This window comes from Lytechinus pictus, chromosome 1 (genome assembly GCF_037042905.1).
Source record: "Lytechinus pictus isolate F3 Inbred chromosome 1, Lp3.0, whole genome shotgun sequence".
Classification (NCBI taxonomy): Eukaryota; Metazoa; Echinodermata; class Echinoidea; order Temnopleuroida; family Toxopneustidae; genus Lytechinus; species Lytechinus pictus.
In genome coordinates, this window is record NC_087245.1 from 34,770,631 (window position 1) to 34,791,047 (window position 20,417).

Sequence of the window (20,417 nt, forward strand, 5' to 3'; positions counted from 1 at the left end):
TCAACATTTAAGATAAACGTTTCTTCAAAATATTTTCTAGATATGATGTATATTCATCCGATATTCATACATTCACTGTTTTCTTGACAATTATGCATGCTTATTTTTGTTTTCAAAGGACATTTTGTAAATTTCCTAAAGATATAAAAATCATGACAGTGATGGATTTCCATATACTTGAAATTGATTGTATCAATCGTAACTCTTTGAAGACGCGGGGCCCTGGTATCACGGGTCTAAAACATTTCCCATAGACTCGTGTGTTAAAGTGGTACTTTAGAACAAAATCATGAAAAATAAGGATAAAATTCGAGGGTTACTGGATAGGATATTATGTCTGACATTCCATATCTGACCAGAAAAGGGTCTAGACCGGCTCATTTAAAAATAAATCGGCATTTATGAAGACTACACCTGACAGCTATAAAGGATCAAATGTACAAGTATTTGTATTACAGTATCAGTTATATTTACATTTTTTCTTCTCAGTTAAAACTGATCATATCAACGGTATATGTGCAAATGTACATTATAGGACTATATCCATTGTCTGGGTCATCAATCAGGGCCGTCGCTAAGGGGTAAATCTGCGCTGCATGCCGCCGGGAAAAATGAAGAAAAGGGCAAAAAGAAAAAAAAGAAGGGGGAAAATAAAGAAATTAAAGGTAAAGAAGAGAAAGAGGAAAGAAAAAGAAAAGAAAGAAAGGAACTTGAAGAAATAGAAAGAAAGAAAGAAAGAAAGGAAAAGAGCTAGCTCAGGGAGAGAAAGAGGAAAACAAAAGGAAGGAGAAAATCAGAGAGAGAAGGGGACGGGGTAGACGAGGTATTGAATAGGTAAACCTGTGTTTCGGTGTAACTATAAAAGCTGCGGATTCTGAGATGTTGGAAAAATGATAAATTGTCTGGTATGCAAGCGCAGATTGTTGAACTGACGTTTGTCGGTTTGGCCGACGGTTTGTCATTTTTCCGACAGCTAGACGTCAGTCCAGCAGCCCTGCCTGTCGGGTCAGGCTGTTCCAACTGCTCCACTGTTGTGTTTGGTCGTTTTTAATGTCAAAGAAATGTCGAATTGCATCGTCATTAAATTGTGATTTTTTTTCGCGATGCGAACGTGGGGAGCTGTACCGACAGTTATTAGAATGTCCCGTTTTATGGTCTAAATCTAAAAACAAATTCAGCTCGCGCTTCGCGCTCGCATCATATATTAAGTGAGATCCATGTCCTCTCCTAGATTTTCCTTCATGTTGGACAGTACTTCAAAAGTTCCTTTCGGGTCAGTACATCAAAAATTTCAGCACGCGCTTCGCGCTAGCATAACGTTTGTTGAAATACACAGCAGTTACATATTCGGTATCTGAGTTTGTTTGTGAAAATGTTGTGTTTTTAATTAAAGAATGTCAAAAAGTTTTCTGCTCGCGCTACTGTACCGACAGTGATTATTTATTATGTCCTTGTTTAAAGTCTAAATCTTCAAATTTTTCAGCTTCGCGCTCGCATCATCATTTAGTGAAATCCATATCCTCTTGGACGGTGCACTGCTTAAAATGATCCCTTTTGGGTCTTTATGTTTATTTAGATAAGTGTCCAGTTACTGATGTGAAATTCCGACTTTGTTCTTAATATAAAACGTGTAAAAACATTATTAACTTAAAGTCAATATATATATATATATATAAATTTAGTTCACGCTTCGCGCTCGCATCATCCATTTTGTACCCTTCCTTTGCGTGATTACAAAAACTGCATAGGAATGCCAGATTTTATAAGTCTAAATCTAAAAAAAAAAAAAATAGCTCGTGCTTTGCACTCGCATTAATTGTTTGATTAAATTTCCATCGTGTTCATGATTGCAAAAAGTGTTTAGAACGTCAAATTTTCAGGTTGTAAGATCAAATGTTTTAAGCTCGCGCCACTTCTGTATCGACAGTTATTAGTGTTTCGTTGTTGAAAGGGATGGTCCGGGCTGAAAATATTTATAACTTAATACATGGAGTAGAATTCACTGAGCAAAATTCCGAAAATTTCATCAAAATCGGAAAACAAATAATAAAGTTATTGAAGTTTAAAGTTTAGCAATATTTTGTGAAAACAGTCGTCATGAATATTCATTAGGTGGGCTGATGATGTCACATCTCCACTTTCCGTTTTCTTATGTTATTACATAAAATCATATTTTTTCATTATTTCATACTTGTGTGAATAATATGTCTCCTTATAATGAAATTAAGTTGCAGCAATAAATATCTAATGCACTAAATCAGTTGTCAATCCAATTTTTCTAGTTCTTGGAGGAAAAAAATTAAATTAACCTAATTTCATATAATAAAATACAAAAGAACAAGCGGGGTGGTTGTTGTGCTCATCCAAGGTGTACTGTATGAAATTGTGTATTTTGCTTTCATTGATTTAATTTATTGCATATTTTAATTTCCATGATTCATTTATTTGAAGAAAAACAATCAGTTTTCACACTTTTTTAGATTACATCATGGCAAATTGCCAATTATTATGGTCTCAGGAGTAAGCCACTATCCCTTTAGCAGAAATGCTCGTTTTCACGCTGTGTCAAGGGGAAAAGACGAAATCAAACTTATACTGCGAAACATTTCTCATGCATTTCCCTTGCACTTTTCGTCAATTGAAATAAAACGGATACATTCAAGCATTTTGTAACAATTTTGCCACCCAAATTAAAATTTTAACACTTGAGCACAACCTTTATCCTTTTTGTGCCAGCTGGATCTGAGGACATAACTGAATCTAAAACAAAAGTTTATATCAGACATCTTTCCAACATTGTTTTACTATGTTTTTATCATTTAAAGTGGTTTTACATTTCATTTTTCATCTAAAACTTGTTCCTCCACAGTTTTCCCAAGCTTGACAATGATTAACAAAATGAAAATCAAGCCTAATACAATCCATTTCATGTTATTGTAAATCATGCAAATTACAGCTCACGCAGTGTAAGGCAAATGTCGTCACGATGGCCTCGGTGTGTGGGGGAGCCTGGGGAGGCGGCCCTTTTCGAAGTAGGGGGGGGGGGGCAGTAAAATGTATTGATGTATACACATGCGTGACCAAATTATTTCCAACTGAAACACCCCCCAAAAGAATTTTTCTCAGTGTGCAAAATAACCCCCTAGACAAGTTTTTTTGTGGGCTTCATTTACAAATTTGGCCCCCGGCCTAAATTGTCGCCAGAATATGACAAATTTTGTCTACCTGTTAACAATAAGCTTAAAGGACAAGTCCACCCCGACAAAAAGTTGATTTGAATAAAAAGAGAAAAATCCAACAAGCATAACACTGAAAATTTCATCAAAATCGGATGTAAAATAAGAAAGTGTCGCTTAATTTCACAAAACAGTTATATGCACATCCCCGTCAGTATGCAAATGAGGGAACTGATGACATCACTCACTCACTTTTTCTTTTGTATTTTATTATATGAAATTTGAAATATTTTAATTTTCTCTTCATTGTCCTGTGAGTCAAAGTTTTACTTTTCACTGAACATGTGGAATTACCATTACCATAACATTTTATGGTTCATTTAAGTTGGACCTTGCTGTCAAATCTGTAAAAAATGAAATATTGCATAATTCAAACAATAAAAAACAAAATAAATAGTGAGTGAGGGACATCATCGATTTTCTCATTTGCAAGTGACTAAATTGTGCATGTAACTACGTATATGTTGTGAAAAATAAGCGGAACTTTAAAATGTCATAACTTTCTTATTTTACATCCGATTTTGATGAAATTTCTAGCATTATGCTTGCCTGATTTTTCTCTATTGACTCAAATCAACATTTTCTTGAGGTGGACTTGACCTTTAATAAAGTATGCAAAAAGTTAGTAAACCTGTTGATCGCATTCAGGGGAGCATTCCATGAAAGGACCTGTCAAATGTTTTATCTGACTTATATAGACTGATTTATCCCTGACAGTATATATATTACAAATTTCAGATCTAGCTGCCTTCTGCTGGCAGTAATATGATTAGATACGCATATATACAACAATTACTCTGAGCGTTAATTTTCAGGTCTGAATGCATGATACTGAAAAAAAAAAGATCTTGCATGCCCTCGCATTATTTATTCAAGCGGCCGATCGGGGAAAATGTAAGGGAACCCCCCCCCCCGCCCCCGTTATTGGCGAAAGCTGGATCTGCCCCGAGAAGTAACCGAATAGGCCGGGTTCTCTATAGCTCTTTTTTAATTCGGAACCCCCTCACAGGAAATCCTGGCTACGGCCCGTAAGGTGTCAGAAAACTGACGCAAAATTATTCAAGCTCTAATCATACTGACGGTAAATTCTTGAACTAAGATGTCAGTGTCATACTGACACAAAATTATTGAAAAATTGTGACAGGGGTGGGTGCTCTTCAAAGCCTATAGCCTATACAGTGCGTATAAAAAAAAAGGTTTACACTTAGAAACAAATATGTAAAAATATTTTGTAATATCCTGAAGATTTTTCCACATTTTAACATTGGTACAGATCCATTTAAGCAAAATGACGATTCCGTGACGATATAACTGTCGAAAAATATTTCCGCTTGAGTAAGCACCACTTACTTTTGAAAAGTTAGTGAAAATGATTTGCGCGGAACTTTGAAATAGCTATGCGAATAAAAGTAGACCTTAATCATGAAGAACACGTGGAATTTAGCCAACAAAATTGATTTGAGATATCTTTTACCTTTTTTAAAAACTTGTTTCCTTGACCAAAACACTTCGAAGAGTGCATTGCGCCCCACCCCCCCCCCACCCCACACACACCCACCGAGGCCATCGTGATGATATTTGCTTTACACTGAGCTGTGATTTACATGAAATGGCTTAGGCTTGATTTTCCTTATTGTTAATCATTGTCAAGCTTGGGAAAAGTGTGTGGAGAAGCAAGAATTGATTGAATGAAATGTAAACCCACTTTAAATGATAAAAAACTTAGTGAAAAAATGCTGAAGATGTCGATATAAACTTTTGTTCAGATTCAGTTATGTCCTCAGATCCAGCTGGCACAAAAAGGGTAAAGGTTGAGCTTATTAAGTGTTGAAATTTCAATTTGGGTGGCAAACAAAATGCTTGAATGCATCCGTTTAAAAGTGCAAGGGAAATGTATGAGAAATGTTTCGCAGGGTAAGTTTGATTTCATCCTTGATCCCCTTGACACAGCGTGAAAACAGATTTCTGCGAGCTTTACAATAATGGACAGTGCTCACTCAAGTGTAACATTCTGTCAAAACTTTTACTTTCATTGAATAGATGAGACCCAAACCCAAGAATATGTGTGAAAAAATTACCCACATGTTGTATAGTATTTTTTAATTCCCATGGCTTTTTCAAAGACAGTGTAAACTTTTTTTTATAAGCACTGCATGTGTATGATCAGTATCAAAAGAGGAAAATTAGTTTGACAAAATTACCCTCTCAATTAACGGATCTTCTTTATCTTCTGAATATTGATGCGTTTGGATGCTAGAAGACCCCACGGAGCGAAGACGGCTGGTTTGGGGGGGTTTCGGGGGCAATTTTGGAAAAATCATTTTGGTCATATTTTGGCAAATTTGGCCAAGTCGCGGATGGGGCGAAAAATTAAATCTCAACGGGGGCAAAATTACCATTGTCGCCGGCATCCACAAGTAATTGCAGAAAGTAAATAACTCATTTTTTTCATTGAAAAAAGTTTTCAATATTGATATGATATACCGGTATTGTACTTTTCATCTTTGTGTATACCACCTATTTTAATGCCATCAATTATTGGAAATCAAATTTCTTCTTTGTATGCGTATACCGGTACTTGACAGAATCTTGAATCTTGAAGCCATGTACGGTATTGCTATGCTACCCTCTACGTTAGTAGATGGTAGCTATCCGAAAAACGTACTATACATACACTGCACTGACGTTGCTGCTGAGCTGGGATAAATCCGGGATCGGGACCGGGAGCCAAGGCCAAGCAAGGGATTTCTAAATCTAATATTACTCTTTGTAAGCAGGATCAAGAATAGATGCAGTTGCATGAAACCCGATTGTTTTACCAAATGATGAAATAAGAGCTTGCTGTGGATTTCGGCGCACTGGATTTCTTCAGGTATTTACCGTAGGCGTAACGTGTCGTTAGGCTTAGCACTGGCGTAAATCCGTGTTGATGGGTGGGGGGGATGACTGAAATATTTTGGCATTTTTTTGCAATCATGTTTTTAGATATGCAAGGAATTGTCATTGATACACAGTGGCGACGGTGGGTCACGGCATTGGGGGGGGGGGCACCAGCAAAATTTTTGAATGACTGAGTGAGTGACCTAATTGTATATAGCCTAGAGACATTTTAAGGACAATGCCCGGGGGGGCCACTTACAATTGACGAGTGGATACCATGCGCGACCAAAAAAAACACGTAAAAAGGCACTCATGGGATCAATGCATCTCGCGTGCGAAGGATTCATATGCACATGGTGCACGCGAATTTTTCACACCCTTTTTACTAAAATAACTAAGCCATTCGGCATTCCTTTTAAAATAATGTTTCTAATTGTGCTATGACACTTACCGAACCATATGGATCGTTTCTTGTCTTCTCTTTGGTGTGTTTTTAAGAAAAAAAATGCATTTTCTCGTGATCTTCACGTAGATACCGCAGGGTAATTGTGGTTGTAAACTTTTGCTTAAAGAGGGCGCGCGATATTATTCACAAGATGTTTGTTTACGGTTCTGCAGCTTGTACTGCTAGCTGCATTTTAGACGCTCAGCATTATTTTCCTCTTTCTGTTTTTTTTTTGCTGTCAAGCGGTATTTTCTATTGTAGCGCCATCAGCAATGATGAAATGTAAAGAGTCGCCTTGAAATGAAGAAAAATTATGTCACATTAATTCGTTAGTTTGTGTCCTATTTTTTTTCACTTTTTTCTTCTTCCTCATCTATGATCAAAGGTGAATACCTTTTTTTGATATAGCTGGACATTTTAAATATTTTGTTCAAGTAAATAAATCAACAGGATAGTAATCAAAATGCGATAGAGCTGCCCGAGCTGAAAATTCTGATACAAGGACTTGAAAATAAAACATTCTGAGCACTTTTTATAACCATGATGAGGAGACCTATATATATATATATATATATATATATGTGTGTGTGTGTGAAGTTATACATGTACTACTTTGGCAACTCTTTTATTTAAATATTGTGTGAAAGATATATATATATATATATATATATATATAAAATGCTTGATTTATTTACGCCTATATATATATATATATATATATATATTTATATATATATATATGTATATGAAATAAGCTAACACGAAAAAAATACGTTTTGGGGACTGTTAAATAAGAATTCATGAGTGGGATAGGTAACTATCTATTCTATTCTTGTTCGTTTTCTATTATTATTTGTGTGTTGTGTTTATTTTTCTTGAAGCACCAAAAGGTGGACATGTCCGCTAAGATATATTAACGAAGTCACCATTATTATCACAAGCTAACGGATCAATTAAAATGTGAGCGTGAAACGTAAGCTTCTTTTTTTCTTAATTCAGTCTTAACGATACTTTTTCATCATATTTTAAAGGTGAATCTCATGATTCAAAATGATAAATGCTTGTCGCACGGGCAGAAATAGCGGGACCAATAGTTATTTTCAATATTCCGAACTGCATTCTGGACGTTGTATAAGCGCCTTTGTATAACAATTAAAAGGGTAGGTCTATTTACCTTACAAATTATGCGAGCGCTGAACTTTTGGACATTTAAACCTTAACAAATGGACATTTTTTAAATATGAACAACATCATAAATGTCACTTACAAAAATGATGCCAGCGCGAAGCTCGCGCTTAGAGTTTTTGATATTGATGACAGGACTGTATCTAAATGAAAAATAATGCGAGGGCATTTGCGCTTAAGATTTAAATTTGGGATTTGAAAAGTCCGACAGATTACCTATACTTTTAAAAGAGGAATGACCTCCAGAATTCAAGCGCGAAGCGCCAGTAGATTTATGTTAAAGTTTAGACCTAGAACAGGGACGTTGAACCTTTATAATCATGAAAAAGATGGTATTTTTATAAATAAAACATGGGAGTCTAATTTTGTTTTAGTGTTAATATTCAGATCTTCAAACTTGACATTTTCCTATCCCCTTCATTATCCCCTCTCCTTCTCCCTTTCCCCATTTTCGTTCTCCCTTCTTTTCTTCTCTCCCTTTCCCTTCCCTTTTTCGCTTTTCCTTTCCCTTCTTTTCTTTCCTTTCTCCCTCCCCTATATACTCTTTTCTCGCTCTTTCCATTTTTCTTTCCCTCTCCCTTCCCCTCTTCCTTTCCTTTGTTTTCTTTCTATTTTATGGTCTCCTTTTCCCTCTCTCTCCTCTACCTTTCCCCCTCCCTTTTCCTTTCCCTTTCCCTCTCCTTTTTTGTGCAAACATTAACACGAACATCTTGCTTCCTACACACACACACAAACGCCCGCAATCTAACACACGTAATGCGAAACAATCGGGACATTATCATTTTATTCATACATATATATGTATATTTTCTCAATGAACATTTTCATCTATTTAAAGCTTTGAAAATTATCAAACAATGATTCCACAGGCGAAATCTCAATGATCATTAGAAAGGTACTTTACCCATTTTCATTTTATGTCATTGTGATTATTCCATACTAAGGCAACATATTTTGGATATAAAAATACGTGAAGGATATGTTGCTCTTCTGTTTTATACTTTAACAGAAAACATTTTGTTCAACCAAATTATGATTTGTATTTCCAAGTTCCATGTAATATTTTCATTGGAAAATCTCTTAAAGGTCAAGTGCACCCCAGAAAAAATTGTTTGAATAAATAGAGAACTATGTTGATTTTTGGTACAATTTCCTATTATGCGCCGACGACTTGAATCGAGAATGTTCGATAGGAAAATTTCGCATTTCGATTGTTGTTTGCGTAATTTCCACCGCAGTACGAAGGATGACTAAGGACGGACCGAGCGAAGTATCCTGGTTGAGATTTGGAGGTAAGCGATAAAAACACTTTAATAAATAATTTATAATTGCTTTTTGAAATAAACTTGATCATACGATCAAGATTAACATAGTGGACAAATATTGAAAGGTTTGGCGTAGTTTAGTCCCTCACATTCGTGTGATGGATGAAAACGTCAAAATGCACTATGAAATCACATGTGTTGTGCGAGGTTAGTATACTAACCTCGCATGTTGTGTGAGTGGTAAAAAGGATGTCTTTTTCAAGATAGGACACGTTAAGTACGTAACGTAATAAGGGTGTAAAAAACACTAAAATAATGAAAAAAGGGTATCTATTTTGCTAGGAAAGCTACGTGTTTAGGGTCGAATTTGCGAGGGTATAAAAATCAAGACTAAAATGTTTTATAAAGGATGTACTTTTTGCTCCAAGAGTCAACACTACGTGTTTAGAGTATGATTTGCGCGAGTTGGGCTGTTAAACCCATGCAATGATGTAGGTAAAGGTAAAACCGACGTCCGTGACATACCGCTGTACTTGTTTAGGGGTTCAATTCAGGGAATACTTGCAATTAGTATCGTTTTGTTTCCAATACTTGTTAAGGGTAGGGTTTCACACGCCAATACGTATTGAGGGGTGCAATTTTAGAATATGGAAAATACGTGTTTAGGGTGCTTATTGAGATCTCATGGTCGCGCATGGTATCCACTCGTGAATGGAAGTGGCCCCCCCGGGGGACAATGTCATTAAACGGATATGTATCTCACTGTCGTCACTGATCAAATAATGCGTGCGCGAAGCGCGAGCTGAAATCTTTTATATTCACACCTAAAAAGGGACATTATAATCAAATTTGTGTAATCATGATAGGTACCTGTCTCGCTTAACAATTCGAGCGCGAAGCGCGAGCTGAAAACTTAGATAATTCAGACCTAAAGTGGGGCATTCTAAGGTTCCTGAATTAACTAGGACCATATGTATTTCATTAACCAAATGATGCGAGCGCGAAGCGCGAGCTGAATATTTTTGATGTTCAGATCAGAAGAAGGGACATTTTAAGGACTGATTTTAGGAATTCATGAAGAGCAGACATATCTCACCAATCCACTAATGCGAACGTAATCACAGACAGGAAATGTTTCATATATATACGAAGACCTTAACATGGGGCAATCACTTTTGAGTCATGAAAAAGAAGCATATGTCACTACATAAAACAATGATAACTCAAGTGCTAGGAAATATATTTGGTTTATATTGACTTGAAAACGGGATGTTTTAGTACAACAGGATTATATATCTCGTTAAACAGACAATGCGAGCACCAGGATCAATGAAGACGTAGGCCCTGGGCCAATTATTTTTCATAAAGTTATGATAAAAATGTTTCTTATGTAATGTAACTTCACATAGTTATAATATAATATAACATTCTAATGAATAATATTTTCTTCTTTCCCACTACGTTTCTCTTCCTTTCTCCCTCTTTTCTCCTTTTCCCCCTTTCCCCTTTTCCCCCTTTCCCCGTTTTTTTTTTGTCAGCCGATGGGGGGGGGGGGGAAGATGTGCCCCCCATGTCCCCCGTAGTTACGCCACTGTATGTCCATATGGCAAATACCCCTCCAATATTATTATCTTTTTTACCCCATGATGGTTTAATGGTTTTATTAGAGATTACATTCAACAAATTTTTGACATTCCATCTTAATCCCTTCCCAAAGACCCCAACATTGATGAATTGGAAGAAATGGGGGTTTCTCTTCAATGTTATAATAAGGACATAAGTATTTCGTTTGGAAATGGTGAACTGGCTCTTTATTTGCATTTTATGATTCAATAATATTATTTTATTTGTTAAGCGGTATTTTTGGAAGAATTTTCACCAATAAAACAATTATCTCTTGTGATTTTTTTTTCATTTCTTTCGTAAAAAGTGGGGGGATGTTTGTACAGGCCATCCCCCCCTCCTTGAAAAGTGGGGGGGATATATCCCCCCATCCCCCCGGGATTTACGCCAGTGAGGCTTAGGCCCTACCCAGTTTTCATTGTCTTGTGTCCGGACGATCAATTTTTTCAGAAAGTCATTTGGAAAAAATTACAAGCGAAGTGTCATCAATTTTTAGTACAAAATGTTAGAAAATTATAGAGAACAAAATAGGAGGTGATTACAACTATTGAATTCATATTTTCAGACAAAAAAGACAAAAAAAGAAGGCTTCAAAAATATATATTATATATACACAACAAAAAAAGTAAGTCCCCCATGGTTTAAGCTTAAAAAAACAAACATCAATAATTTCCGAACCAATGCGAGTTTTTAATATATTTTTACATGAGCGTGTAGGTAATTTTATAAGCTACCCTCTGAGAAAATGTTATGGAAGTATTTTACGTCATGCTTCATTGAGCACCGTCAGAAGGCAAAAATGTCACTTTTCAAAAGTCACAAGCCAAATATCATAACTTCGATTCCATTTTATTGGAACTAATTCCACATTCTCAATCTCATCATGAAAAATAGTCAGAAGGCTTGTAAAAGGTACTTTCTAAAAGACGATGCAACTTTTTTGCTAAATTTCATGGGTGAATAAACGCAAGTCCAAATTTGCTAAAATTTGATTTTTTACACATTATTATCAATTAAAATGATAGAATATGATGGTAGTTATTTTTGGGAAGAGTATCTTCAACAATATTCATTGTTTCACGGTTCAATGAACAATTGTTGAAAACAAAAAATACGATTTTCAAATATCATAGGCAAGTATTGTTTCATTTCGGTTACTGGAACTGATCTTTTATCAACTTTTTTGTTGTGTTCATGAGCAATTAACATGCTTCAATGATTCAAAGGTGTTTAATTAAACATTCACGCTTGAATGAACATGTGGAATGTGATTAGCTCTTTTTTACGTTATTGGAAAAAATGCAATTTGTAACTATGGATATCTGTCACAAACCTCCTTGCATGGTTCATTTGATTTGATTTTTATGAAAATCCCGATGTTTAATGCATCAGTGAGCACACAATATTTGAAAATTATGCAAATGAGAAGAAAGTTCAAGGCCTTGGCCCCACTTTGTGCCGTATTGAATGGTTATTTTGGAGTGCGCGTCTTTTGTGCAAAAATGAACTCGATTTGTTTATTTATGCATGAGTGAGCAAGCATCAAAGTGGGAAAATGGGTATTTTCAATGTAACAGACTCATTTTAAAGGGTAATAAGGTGAATATTGGGGGCAAATTCGGTTTCAAATGTGACTTTAATTGTTTTTATCAACCATCATTTCTATCACCCCACACTTTCCGAACTTTTAACATTTTCATGGTTGAGCGAGCACATTCGAAAACTTAGGAATGAATACTCTTTATACTGCATAAATGTATTATTTTCCTAACAATTTTTATGATCAGTTTAATTTATGGACAAATCAGTGGTGGATCCAGAATTTTAAAATGGGGGAGGGGGCTATAATCGGGGGAGCCACCAACATTTTCAAATTTTAACATGACCTAACAAGTTTGTAGAGGATACTACCATAAACCCCTATGATATTACGTGTGGGGAGGGGCTGAGCCAAAAGTGGGGGGGGGGGGGCTGACCGTGCAAAAAATCACAATCGTATGGTCATTTTTACATTTTTGTACATGCTTTTGGAAAAAAGTGGGGGCTGAGCCCCCCACCCCGCTTCCGCGACCCCTGCAATATTGTGCTCACTCAACCATGAAAATAAGATATCAAAATTGTGTGTGAAGTGGCTAAATGATGGATAATAAAACAGCATTAACACCATAAAATTCACCTAAAAACAACTTTTGCCCAACTTTGTATTTGCACAATCTGAAAAACGACTCTTGTGACTTTCAAAAATGGTCATTTTTAATTCAATCTTTGATTACTCATGCATGACTCAACCGATCAGTCTCATTTTTCCCCATGAGTTGCTTAATGAGTGTAGGAAACCACTTACGAAATATCATATCTCAAAATAATTTCGTTCAAAAGTTACAGCAATTTGATTTGAATAGGGGGGACTTACTTTTTTTGTTGTGTATAGATCTACGTAAGTGTCAGTATACCCAACCCTCCATCCTACCCGGTATTCGGTAATCGGTATAGATCTAGACCCAAAAAACAAAATCTTCGGTCTCTGTGACTGTGATATTGGCTTTGGTTGGCTATAACCTCGTTTGTAGGATGAGTGGTTGTTCCTAGCCTCGAGGACTTCGTGATGATATTTTGCCATTTATACTTCTTCATCACGAAGCCTTGAAACTCTTCCCATAGTTATAGACACATTTAAGCGAGACTAGACAGCTGGCAGCTGTCTGTTCCAAGGAGTTTTTTAATTTTTTTTTTTTTTTAATTCTCCTCGTACACAGACGACTTGCTATCGTGCAGCCACCATTAGGGGGTTAACAATGCGAAATCCCCCGATGGGGCTCATCGATTTTTGTCTTTATTTCATAAAAATATAGAAAAAGAATTGTACCAAAATAAAGATTATTCAGTTTTAGCCTCAAATGCACCAAAACGGGGAAAAATAAACTTAAAAGGGGAAAAAACAGTGACTTACTTCGGCTGTCGCGCAACTTCACTTCCCTGTTTAGTCCGAACTTAATACATAAACATATGGCTATTTATAGTCCCTGTACAGATCGAGCTAGAACTTCGGTATCTGTATTTGGTGAGTGGAGCCAACGGAGTTCAGCGGAACAACCAACATAACAGAGACCGAAGCTTTTGGTCTAAAGCGAGACCTACACACCTGGATGGATTTCAATAGGAAATCCATATTTAGAGGGTGAAATCGATATGTATGTATTTTATTTATGAACCTACATACGCCTAATGCATATGTAGGGATAAAAATTATGTGAAAAATTAGAGGTTTCTTACCAGACCGATCTCTTGTAGATCCCTCGATCCGTTTGTCAACAAAGCAAATACAATAGAGTTGACCCTTGAACCGCTTCGTTATGATGTACCTTCGATTAGCGATGTTACAAAATGCCGAACAATTTATAGATAAAAATTATTATTTAAAGAAATAATAAAATCTAATACGTGATTATAAATAATTATTATTCGTATTACTCCGTTTGCTCCACTCAGCAATTACCAAAGTTCTAACTCAATCTGTACAGGGACTCAATAGCCATAGATCTACATGTTGTATGTATGAAGTTCGGATATACCAGGGAAGTGGAAGTTGCGCAACAGCCGAAGTAAATCACTGTTTTTTCCTTTTAAGTTTTTTTCCCCCCGTTTTGGTGCATTTCAGGCCAAGACAGAATAATAACTTTCATTTTGGTCCAGTTCTCTTTATATTCTGGTATTTTTATGAAATAAAGACAAAAATCAATGAGCCCCGTCAGGGGGGTTTTGCAATGTAAACCCCCTAATGATGGCTGCACAATCGAGAGCGGTCTGTGTACGAGGAGAAATTAAAAGAAAATTAAAATGTTAAAAAACTCCTCCAAACAGACGGCTGCCAGCTGTCCGGTGTTGGTGTTGGAAGCACAGTAATGTGGATTGCTTCCCCTAGCTCCAAAACCTATTCTGAGTTTTTTAAACTGATCCAAATCACATTATTGACACCCCAACAACTAGTGAGTGAATTTTCAGGACCATCTTAATTGTTTGCTGAACATTATATACTCGTGTAAAAAATGACGTAACAACAACACCAAAAGGTTAACACTGAACTTGAAATCACCCAATGCGGTCTGACTGGGAACTGTCTCAAATACTTTATAAATAGTAATCCATTTGACCCTACCATTCTTGAGCAGTGAACTAAAACACTAAAAGGCAGCCTTATTCACCCCATGCACTCTCCCCCAAATTGTCTGATAGCCTAGACTAGACGTATTGTCAGCTTTAATATAATTGCTAAAAAACCACTTCCATTAACAGCAAAAAATCAATGGAGAAATCTGAAATTTATTTGGAAGTATAAAATGAATGGGTGTTCGAAAGGCATGGTCATATGAGAAAATTTGTGGGGTTGTTTTTATAATTCTGCTGCTCATCAGATAAAAGTAAGCATTTCTCATAAAATGATTTTACAGTTTCTTGAGAAGTTCAGAAGGGTTTCCGAAAATAGCTACTGCTGCAACATACATGCATTGTGTGTTCCTCATGAATCTGTATTTATAACAAGGATTGTTGTAAAGGAGCAAAAGAGTAAAAAACAAAAACAAAAAGAACACTAAAATTGTTCTTTTACTCTGTTTACAGGAAATTGAGAGCTGCAGATATCCACTTGGACATCTGACAGGCATCCACCATGGCCGATGATGGCAATACCGCGGAGGGGGTTCAGTTAGTAGGAGATCCTAGAACGGCACCAGGCCAAGGAGATAAAGCAAGCAAGAAAGACGTTGACTGGGGCAGGTTTGGGCTGAGCGATGAAAGCCATGCCAAGTCCTACACAGAAAGCACGTTGACGGGATATGGTGGAGATGGTGGGTACCAGCAGGGGGAGGGTGGACAAAAGATTCAAGAGCTCTTTGATGAACAGCAGGTAAGCTTCTCTTTCTGTTTTATACAAGCAAATGAAACCAGTTGAATTCAGCTGGTTTCAGTTGAACTGGTTGAAATGAAACCAGTTGAATTCAACTGGTTTCAGAATTCAAGAAGAGAAAATCAAAGATCCTCAAATTGGCCATTTGACCAAGATCTTGACTTAATACATGTATAGCTTGTTGTTTGTCTGGACCAGACAGTAATTTCAGGTATTTTGTGTTTGATATTTATTAGTGAATTACTAAAAGAAATGTTACATGTACATTACAAATCACAAATATTCACAAATTTGCTATCGAATGCACAGATTTTGAGAAAATCCAGAGCAAAAGTTGATGTTTTTATCGGCTCAAGTGTCAGGACAATGGACCCCCATCCTACAACTCCCCCTATTTACATTTTCATAACTTTCTCTTATAAATATCTATCACAAGATCTTTGATGTCACACATGTACTTGTAACTTCCCCATTCCATATTCCACTTAATCTATCCATTAATGCTAAACTAGTATAAAGACTTTCCAATTGCTCCTAAAATTTGGCACAAACATTCATCTTGGGTAAGGACATGCAAGATTCACTTTCCAAGTGTGTTAGAAAATGGGTTGCTATTGTAATGACATAGGGCGGGTGTATTACTCATCTTTAGTGGTATTTCTAGTTTCAACCTGTCACTAGCAAATGCTGGGTTCCACTTCTTATTTCAGATTTTATAAGATTTTTTTTTTCAATCTTACTCTCACACCCACAAAACATGCACCATGGGCAAGGTCATAAAAACAGCGTAAAGAGAAAGTTAACTGTGTGACAGCAATTTTGTAGCTGAAAACAGGTGGTGGCCATAGACATGGTCACCAATTTTTTTCTGTGGAAGGTGTGCGGATGTATCGATAGCGATATTTATTTATTTATTTCAGTTTTATTTACGTAGGGTAGCCTTTTCAGTTATAGAAATGATTTACAAAGAGTCCCTGTGATAACGACATACGGTCACATTGTCTATACATGAAATGGTCTTGGCTCGTGATTTGATCGCTCAAGTATCAGTTGAAAATCATTGAGATGTGGCAATTTCATGCATATTCATGCGACGCACTGAAACCCGGAAATCAATTGACTTTTTTGCACGTTGTGATAGGTTATATAAACGCTAGCAAACACAAAGCACTATCGACGCTACATGTACTTCTTAAGATTTTGAGTTGATGGAAAAGCAAGAAGTAATCAAAATGTACCAGGTGCGGTATCGGTAAGAAAATAGATCCTCTGCAGATCCTCTAAAAATACCTCTCGTAAATCAATATAGGAAAGTGAAAATTCTATGTTGATTTTGCAGCTGTGTTTGATGGAGTACTGTGTGAAGCCCTGATAGGGGTGTACTGCACATGTATGCAGACTATATTTTAATTCATGAATAAAACAGGTCACGGTTTATAGTAAATCAACTTTTCTCAATGACCTTTGCGATAATATCGCATTAGGATGAGCACATACATGTATGCATTTTTTCAAGTATTTTCAAATGAAGATGTTGCGTAAGATTTCCCCGCAAAGCATTCAAATTCTAAGATCGAAAGCTATTCTACATGTATAGATCAGGGGCCCATTTCATAAAGAGTTACAACTGTTGTAATTTTGCCACTATGGCAACTACCATGGTAACCTTGATTTTGATTGGCTGCTGAGCCCTGTTGCCATGGTAGTTGCCATAATGGCGGAAGTTGCAACAGTTGTAACTCTTTATGAAATGGGACCCTGGTGACTAGAATAGTAATTGATTCGGCTTGGGCTTGGTTTGAGGCTGTATGGTTGAGATAGTACTATTCACTGACTGGTGGACTATTTTTGTGGTTTATTCGTAATAATGTGTTATATTATGAAGGGGGTACAGCCAGTTGAGAAGTGGGATAGGGACTGCGAATGTTCATGTACATGTAGCTGAAGGGGAAATAGTCTAGAGAGATTCATAAAGGTCAAGTCCACCCCAGAAAAGTTTATTTGAATAAATACAGAAAAAAATCAAATTAGCATAACGTTGAAAATTTCATCAAAATCGGATGAAAAATAAGAAAGTTACGGCATTTTAAAGTTTTGCTTATTTTTCACAAAACAGTGATATGCCCAACTCAGTGACATGCAAATGAGTCAGTCGATGATGTCCATCACTTACTATTTCTTTTGTTTTTTATTGTTTGAATCATACAATATTTCAATACAAATTTGACAATAAGTACCAACTTGACTGAACCATATACATGTAGTATTAAGCAATTCTAATTCCACGTGTTCAAGGAGGAATTAATCGTTTCACTTGACAATGTGGAGAAAATTAGAATATTTCATATAATAAGATACAAAAGAAATAGTGAGTGAATGACGTCATCAGTCTCCTCATTTGCATACCGACCAGGATGTGAATATAACTGTTTTGTGAAATTAAGCGAAACTTTAAAATGTCATAACTTTCTTATTTTACATCCGATTTTTTGATGAAATTTTCAGTGTTATGCTTGTTAGATTTTTTTCTTTTTATTCAAATCAACTTTTTGTTGGGGTGGACTTGTCCTTTAACAATTCCAGAGTCCATTTAGTAGTTTCTATTTAGATATATCAATCAAATATGCAGGGGTCTGATGGGTTTACTGTCTACAGCAACTTGATTATCAGCGGTTGTTAAGGATGAACGTTTGCTTCATGGTCGTGATAAGAACAACATGTATACATTGGATGATTTCAAGTCCTGCTTTTGAAATCTGGTGTGGTGTTTTAGCAGCACCAACACCAGCCACAACACCCTATTCGAAGTCAAAATGAGACTGGTGTTGGAATTTTACTCAGAAACCATGTATCCCAGTTGTAATGATTAAAGCCTGAGTTGATTATCGATTATTTTGTTAACCGGTGTTCGACAGCTTTAATTTGATCGAACATCGACGCATCAAATTTTGAAGTGGGGGGAATCAATTGATTTTTTTTTTGCTCCAACAATGCACACAATAGGCACTGCATGTGAGGGGTTAGCGTTGCAAAAGCAAATGATCGACAGAGCAAAGTGCATTTTTATCTTCCATGATCACCAAAAAAAATAAAAGGGACCAATACAGAATTTTTCCTAAAATATCCAAAACAATATTTTTGCAGGTGACATTATATACATTTGAAATAAAATAATATGAAGGACATGAATCACTCATAGTCGATCGGAACGATTCTCGGTCAATTCGCACACATACTAAAGCCCCGTACCCAGCCCAGTACACTCATTCTCTGGAAATGACAAGCGTGCTTGCTGGCCAACAAATGCTATACTAACGGAGAGCACCTACATGTACATGTACACTGTACCTTGCCTGAGATGTAGTTGGATCCAAAATGAGCTCCAAATTGGTGGGAATTAATATCATACGTAATTTTCTCTGGATGGTCATTTGAATTGGTATTCTTTGCTGATATAACGATTGTCAAGAAAATTTGTGGAATATGAGCTGTGACAATGTTCGAGAATTAAATCCTGATATGATTGATAATCCATTTTTGTCTCGCCCACCAGAGGTGAAGGCGAGACTTACATGTAGGGATCCAAATGTCGTCCTTCCGTCACAAACCTTATACAAATAACTCCGCAACTGTAAGTCACTTTTCAACCAAACTTGGATTTATTGGTAGATGGACTTGAGGGACCTGCATGTTATGCTGAAGTCGGAGGTCACATGGTAAGGTCAAAGGTCATTTCCAGGTCAAAGTTAAAGTTTACTTGCAAGACTTTCTTACGACACCTAACTCTGCAACCGTATTCACTTTTCAACCAAACTTGGATGGTAGATGAACTTAGGGGAGCTGCATATTATGCTGCAGTCAGAGGTCATATGTTTAAGGTCAAAGGTCATTTTCAGGTCAACGTTAAAGTTACATACAAGACTCTTATGACACCTACTGTAACTCCGCAACCGCAAGTCACTTTTCACCCAAACTTGGATTGTAGATGTAGTTAGGAGTCACTGCATGTTGTTGTGTTCAGAGGTATGGTCAAAGTTCATTTTAGGTCAACATTAAAGTTTACGTGCAAGACTCTTATGACAAGTGTTATTCCATCCCAGTCATTTCACAATGAAGTTTCGATACAATTCTGTTGCGTGCCCTCGCAAATCACGATATTTCTGGTTGTTTTCATAAGTGGGCGAGACACAAAATCACTTTTATGCCTTGTTCATGTTAGACACAAGTGCAGAGCAAGCGATCAAAATGAATATGAATGTCTCAATTCAAGCTCTAAATTTATATGAATGATAACTAGATGTAAATTAATGTTAAATTACTATGATTTAATAGAATTCTATGGTCATACTGAAAATATTGGTAATGTTGGCATTAATACTGTCATTCTTATTTCTTAAATTTTGAAATTTATATGAATGATAACTGGATGTAAATTATTGTTAAATTATTACGATTTAATAAGATTCTATGGCCATACTAAAAATCTTGGTAATGTCAGCAAAGTTAATGTTATGTTCAAATGGAAGTATTGATACTGTCATTATTTGTATTGTCTCACCCACCAGAGGTGCAGGCGAGACTTACATGTAGGGATCCAAATGTCGTTCGTCCGTCCGTCTCAAACATTATGACACATAACTCCGCAACCGTAAGTCCCTTTTCGACCAAACTTGGATGGTAGATGGACTTGGGGGACCTGCATGTGTGATGCTGCAGTTTGAGGTCACATGGTAAGGTCAAAGGTTATTTTCAGGTCAATGTTAAAGTTTACATGTACATGTACATGCAAGACTCTCTTATGACACATTACTCTGCAACCGTAAGTCACTTTTTAATTAAACTTAGATGGTAGATGCACTTAGGGGACCTGCATGTTATGC

The 20,417-nt window shown here is 36.4% G+C and overlaps 1 long non-coding RNA gene across 1 annotated transcript; it reads left to right on the plus strand.

Annotated features, from left to right (window-relative positions):
* The first annotated feature begins 5,972 nt into the window (after positions 1 to 5,972).
* Positions 5,973 to 18,617, plus strand: LOC135155696 (uncharacterized). Its single transcript, XR_010294884.1, has 3 exons — positions 5,973 to 6,108; positions 15,252 to 15,621; positions 15,847 to 18,617. It is a non-coding gene; the product is annotated as an uncharacterized LOC135155696 (long non-coding RNA).
* The last annotated feature ends 1,800 nt before the right edge of the window (positions 18,618 to 20,417 follow it).